This window comes from Arachis hypogaea, chromosome 10 (genome assembly GCF_003086295.3).
Source record: "Arachis hypogaea cultivar Tifrunner chromosome 10, arahy.Tifrunner.gnm2.J5K5, whole genome shotgun sequence".
NCBI lineage: Eukaryota > Viridiplantae > Streptophyta > Magnoliopsida > Fabales > Fabaceae > Arachis > Arachis hypogaea.
Genome location: NC_092045.1, coordinates 52,078,196 through 52,084,798, shown reverse-complemented (window position 1 = coordinate 52,084,798; position 6,603 = coordinate 52,078,196). Strand labels below are relative to the sequence as shown.

At 39.8% G+C, this 6,603-nt stretch overlaps 1 non-coding gene across 1 annotated transcript; it reads left to right on the top strand.

Moving 5' to 3' along the window:
* Positions 1-2,661: 2,661 nt before the first annotated feature.
* On the top strand, positions 2,662-2,769 carry LOC112718604 (small nucleolar RNA R71). The gene has a single exon (XR_003160936.1). It is a non-coding gene; the product is annotated as a small nucleolar RNA R71 (small nucleolar RNA).
* Positions 2,770-6,603: the final 3,834 nt, after the last annotated feature.

Sequence of the window (6,603 nt, the reverse complement as noted above, 5' to 3'; positions counted from 1 at the left end):
GGTCTTGATGCACCCTTGAGATGAATCTCTCCATCTCCCATGACTCGGAGGTGGAAGCTTTTGCCTTCCCTTTCCTCTTTCTAGAGGTCTCTCCGGCCTTCGATGCCATAAATGCTTATGGAAAAACAAAAAGCAATGCTTTTACCACACCAAACTTAAAAGGTTTGCTCGTCTTCGAGTAAAAGAAGAAAGAAGAGAGTAAAAGAAGAAATGAAGGAGATGGAGGATGCTTTGTGGTTCGGCCAAAGGGGGAGAAAGAGTGTTTATGTTGTGTGAAAATGAAGGAGTGAAGATGGGTTTATATAGGGGTGGGGGGAGGGTTATGGTTCATTTATGGGAGGGAAAGTGGTTTGAATTTGAATGGTGGGGTAGGTGGGGTTTTATGAAGGATGGATGTGAGTGGTGAAGAGAAAGATGGGATTTGATAGGTGAAGGGTTTTTGGAGAAGAGGTGTTGAGGTGATTGGTGAATGGGTGAAGAAGAGAGAGAGTGGTGGGGTAGGTGGGGATCCTGTGGGGTCCACAGATCCTGAGGTGTCAAGGAAAAGTCATCTCTGCACCAAGTGGCGAGCAAAATTGCTCTTTGTGCCAATTCTGGCGTTAAACGCCGGGCTGGTGCCCCTTTCTGGTGTTTAACGCCAAGTTCTTGCACTTCTCTGGCGTTTAACGCCAGTCTGGTGTCCCTTTCTGGCGTTAAACGCCCAGAATGGTGCCAGACTGGGCGTTAAACGCCCATCTACTAGCCTTACTGGCGTTTAAACGCCAGCAGGTTCTTCCTCCAGGGTGTGCTATTTTTCTTTCTATTTTTCATTCTATTTTTGCTTTTTCCATTGATTTTGTGACTTCTCATGATCATCAACCTACAGAAAACATAAAATAACAAAAGAGAATAGATAAATATAATTAGATTGGGTTGCCTCCCAACAAGCGCTTCTTTAATGTCATTAGCTTGACAGTGGGCTCTTATGGAGCCTCACAGATGCTCAGAGCAATGTTGGAACCTCCCAACACCAAACTTAGAGTTTGAATGTGGGGTTTCAACACCAAACTTAGAAGTTGGTTGTGGCCTCCCAATACCAAACTTAGAGTTTGACTGTGGGGGCTCTGTTTGGCTCTGTATTGAGAGAAACTTTTCATGCTTCCTCTCCATGATGACAGAGGGATATCCTTGAGCCTTAAACACAAAGGATTCTTCATTCACTTGAATGATCAATTCTCCTCTGTCAACATCAATCACAGCCTTTGCTGTGGCTAGGAAGGGTCTGCCAAGGATGATGGATTCATCCATGCACTTCCCAGTCTCTAAGACTATGAAGTCAGTAGGGATGTAATGGTCTTCAACTTTTACCAGAACATCCTCTACAAGTCCATGAGCTTGTTTTCTTGAGTTGTCTGCCATCTCTAGTGAGATTTTTGCAGCTTGCACCTCAAAGATCCCTTGCTTCTCCATTACAGAGAGGGGCATGAGGTTTACACTTGACCCTAGGTCACACAAGGCCTTCTTGAAGGTCATGGTGCCTATGGTACAAGGTATTGAAAACTTCCCAGGATCCTGTCTCTTTTGAGGTAATTTCTGCCTAGACAAGTCATCCAGTTCTTTGGTGAGCAAAGGGGGTTCATCCTCCCAAGTCTCATTTCCAAATAACTTGTCATTTAGCTTCATGATCGCTCCAAGGTATTTAGCAACTTGCTCTTCAGTGACATACTCATCCTCTTCAGAGGAAGAATACTCATCAGAGCTCATGAATGGCAGAAGTAAGTCCAATGGAATCTTTATGGTCTCATTTTGAGCCTCAGATTCCCATGGTTCCTCATTGGGGAACCCATTAGAGGCCAGTGGACGTCCATTGAGGTCTTCCTCAGTGGCGTTCACTGCCTCTTCCTCCTCTCCTAATTCGGCCATGTTGATGGCTTTGCACTCTCCTTTTGGATTTTCTTCTGTATTGCTTGGAAGAGTACTAGGAGGGAGTTCAGTAATTTTCTTGCTCAGCTGACCCACTTGTCCCACCAAGTTTCTAATGGAGGACCTTGTTTCAGTCATGAAACTTTGAGTGATTTTGATTAGATCAGAGACCATGGTTGCTAAGTCAGAGGTGTTCTGCTTAGAACTCTCTGTCTGTTGCTGAGAAGATGATGGAAAAGGCTTGCCATTGCTAAACCTGTTTCTTCCACCATTATTGTTGTTGAAACCTTGTTGAGGTCTCTGTTGATCCTTCCATGAAAGATTTGGATGATTTCTCCATGAAGGATTATAGGTGTTTCCATATGGTTCTCCCATGTAATTCACCTCTTCCATTGAAGGGTTCTCAGGATCATAAGCTTCTTCTTCAGATGAAGCTTCCTTAGTACTACCTGGTGCATTTTGCATTCCAGACAGACTTTGAGAAATCATATTGACTTGCTGAGTCAATATCTTGTTCTGAGCCAATATGGCATTCAGAGTATCAATATCAAGAACTCCTTTCTTCTGATTGGTCCCACTGTTCACAGGATTCCTTTCAGAAGTGTACACGAATTGGTTATTTGCAACCATTTCAATCAGCTCTTGAGCTTCTGTAGGCGTCTTCTTCAGATGAAGAGATCCTCCAGCAGAGCTATCCAAAGACATCTTGGATAGTTCAGAGAGACCATCATAGAAAATACCTATGATGCTCCATTCAGAAAGCATATCAGAGGGACACTTTCTGATTAATTGTTTGTATCTTTCCCAAGCTTCATAGAGGGATTCTCCTTCCTTCTGTCTGAAGGTTTGGACTTCCACTCTAAGCTTACTCAATTTTTGAGGTGGAAAGAACTTTGCCAAGAAGGCATTGACTAGCTTTTCCCAAGAGTTCAGGCTTTCTTTAGGTTGTGAGTCCAACCATATCCTAGCTCTGTCTCTTACAGCAAAAGGGAATAGCATAAGTCTGTAGACCTCAGGGTCAACCCCATTGGTCTTGACAGTGTCACAGATTTGCAAAAACTTAGCTAAGAACTGATGAGGATCTTCCAATGGAAGTCCATGGAACTTGTAATTCTGTTGCATTAGAGAAACCAGTTGAGGCTTAAGCTCAAAGTTGTTTACTCCAATGGCAGGGATAGAGATGCTTTTCCCATAGAAGTCGGGAGTAGGTGCAGTAAAGTCACCCAGCACCTTCCTTGCATTGTTGGCATTGTTGTTGTTTTCGGCTGCCATGGGTTCTTCTTCTTTGAAGATTTCTGTTAGGTTCTCTACAGAGAATTGTGCCTTAGCTTCTCTTAGCTTTCGCTTCAAGGTCCTTTCAGGTTCAGGATCAGCCTCAACAAGAATGCTTTTGTCTTTGCTCCTGCTTATAAGAAAGAGAAGAGAACAAGAAAATGTGGAATCCTCTATGTCACAATATAGAGATTCCTTGAGGTGTCAGAGGAAAAGAAAAATAGAAGGCAGAAGTAGAAAATTCGAACTTATCAAAGAAGATGGAGTTCGAATTGTGCATTAAGGAATAGTGTTAGTCCATAAATAGAAATATGTGAGAAGAGGGGAAGAAATTTTCGAAAATTAATTAAAAACATTTTAAAAACATTTTGAAAAACACCAATTGATTTTCGAAAACCAAGATTGAGAAAGAAGTAAAGTGATTTTTGAAAAAGATTTTGATTGAAAACTATTTTGAAAAAGATGTGGTTAAGAAGATATGATTGGTTTTAAAAAGATGTGATTGAGAAGATATGATTTGAAAAATATTTTTTTAAAAAGATTTGATTTTAAAAAAAATAATAACTTGGCTAACAAGAAAGGATGTGATTCAAACATTAAACCTTTCTCAACAGAAAAGGCAACATACTTGAAATGTTGAATCAAATCATTAATTGATAGCAAGTATTTTTGAAAATGGAAAGAAATTGATTTTGAAAGAGATTTGATTGAAAAGATATGATTTGAAAAAGATTTGATTTTGAAAAGTTTTGAAAACCTGAAAAAAATTTTGAATTAAAAACAGAATCTTCCCTCTTGTGCCATCCTGGCGTTAAACGCCCAGAATGGTGCACATTCTGGCGTTTAACGCCCAAACTACTAACCTTTTGGGCGTTAAATGCCCAGCCAGGCACCCTGGCTGGCGTTTAAACGCCAGTCTGTCTTCTTCACTGGGCATTTTGAACGCCCAGCTTTTTCTGTGTAGTTCCTCTGCTGTATGTTCTGAATCTTCAATCCTCTGTATTATTGACTTGAAAAGACACAAATTAAAAATATTTTTGGATTTTTAATAATGAGGAATAATCAAAATGCAACTAAATAACAATGTATGCAAGACACCAAACTTAGCAATTTGTATACTACTGACACTAACAAAATGAGAATGCACCCAAAACACTCAAGTCAATAGAATTCAAAGATCAGAGCAATGAAACCATCAAGAACAACTTGAAGATTAATGAAGACACATGCATGAATGCAAAAAGAACAGAAACATGTAATTGACACCAAACTTAACAGGAGACGCTAGACTCAAACAAGAAATATTTTTGGTTTTTATGATTTTGTACTTTTTTTGTGCTTTTTCGAAAATTAAGTGGAAAAGAAAATAAAGATATCAAAATTCTTAATGAGAATTCCAGGAATCATGCAATGTTTAGTCTAAGACTCCGGTCCAGGAATTAGACATGGCTTCATAGCCAGCCAAGCTTTCAAAGAAAGCTTCGGTCCAAAACACTAGACATGGCCAATGGCCAGCCAAGCCTTAGCAGATCACTGCTCCAACAGCAAGATTGATAGAAATCAACAAGCTCTTGTGATGATAAGTTGAAACCTCGGTCCAATGAAATTAGACATGGCTTCACAGCCAGCCAGACTTCAACAAATCATCATGAAACTCCAGAATTCATCTTCAAGAATTCTGAAAAAAAAACCTAATCTAAGCAACAAGATGAACTGTCAGTTGTCCATACTCGAAACAATCCCCAGCAACGGCGCCAAAAACTTGGTAGGCGAAATTGTGATCAACACTTTTCACAACTCAAATAATCCTTAGTAATGAACCCAAAAACTTGGTGTTCAATACCATGGCAAAAGATCTAAAGATCAAAAGATTCCAAAGATCAGAAGATGAAAATACAAGAGTAAAAGGTCCTATATATAGAGAACTAGTAGCCTAGGGTGTACAGAGATGAGTAAATGACATAAAAATCCACTTCCGGGCCCACTTGGTGTGTGCTTGGGCTGAGCATTGAAGCATTTTCGTGTAGAGACTCTCCTTGGAGTTAAACGCCAGCTTTGGTGCCAGTTTGGGCGTTTAACTCCCATCCTTGTGCCAGTTCCGGCGTTTAACGCTAGAAATCCTGAGGGTGACTTTGAACGCCGGTTTGGGCCATCAAATCTTGAGCAAAGTATGAACTATCATATATTGCTGGAAAGCCCAGGATGTCTAATTTCCAACGCCGTTGAGAGCGCGCCAATTGGGCTTCTGTAGCTCCAGAAAATCCACTTCGAGTGCAGGGAGGTCAGAATCCAACAGCATCTGCAGTCCTTTTTAGTCTCTGAATCAGATTTTTGCTCAGGTCCCTCAATTTCAGCCAGAAAATACCTGAAATCATAGAAAAACACACAAACTCATAGTAAAGTCTAGAAAAGTGAATTTTAACTAAAAACTAATAAAAATATACTAAAAACTAACTAGATCGTACTAAAAACATACTAAAAACAATGCCAAAAAGCGTACAAATTATTCGCTCATCACAAACCCATGGGAACTCCCATGCATCCTAGTTCTAAATTAGATAAGGGAGAAAATGAGAAAGATGTTGATGAGACTAGGTATAGAGGGATGATCGGTTCTCTTATGTACCTAACTTCCTCTAGACCCGATATTGTGCAAAGTGTTGGATTGTGTTCTAGGTTCCAATCCAAACCTAAAGAGTCACATCTTTCTGCAGTTAAAAGGATCATTAGATATGTTCATGGCACATCCAATTTTGGTCTATGGTATCCTAAGACTCATGATTTTTCTGCAGTTGGTTATTGTGATGCAGATTTTGCTGGTGATAGAGTTGATAGAAGGAGCATTTCTGGTTTATGTTGCGTCCTTGGAAAGTCCTTAAATGTTTGGTCAAGTAAGAAGCAACCAACAGTGGCCTTATCCACTGCAGAGGCTGAGTATATAGCTGCTTCTTCTTGTTGTTCTCAGCTTTTATGGTTAAAAACACAGCTTGCTGATTACAAATTAAATACTGAAAATATTCCCTTAATATGTGATAATATGAGTGCCATCAATATTTCTAAAAATCCAGTCTTACACTCTAGGACTAAACACATTGAAGTGAAATTTCACTCAATAAGAGAACATGTCCAAAAGGGGGATATTTGCATTCAATTTGTTAAATCAGAGGAGCAATTAGCAGATATCTTTACAAAACCAATTGCTGAGGACAGATTTTGCATGCTTAGGACTAGTTTAGGGATTTTAAGCTATGATTCATTGTTTGAGCTTTGCTGATGTGTTTGTTAAGTCTTGGTCTCACAGGTTCAAACGAGACAATTCTGGGCAGAAGAAGAACCATCACTCTGCACTTTATCTTCTAGGCTCTGAACCTTCTTGGAATAGGGTTCTAAAATTTTTTCAAGAATTCTCGTAACTTGCTGCAAATTGCA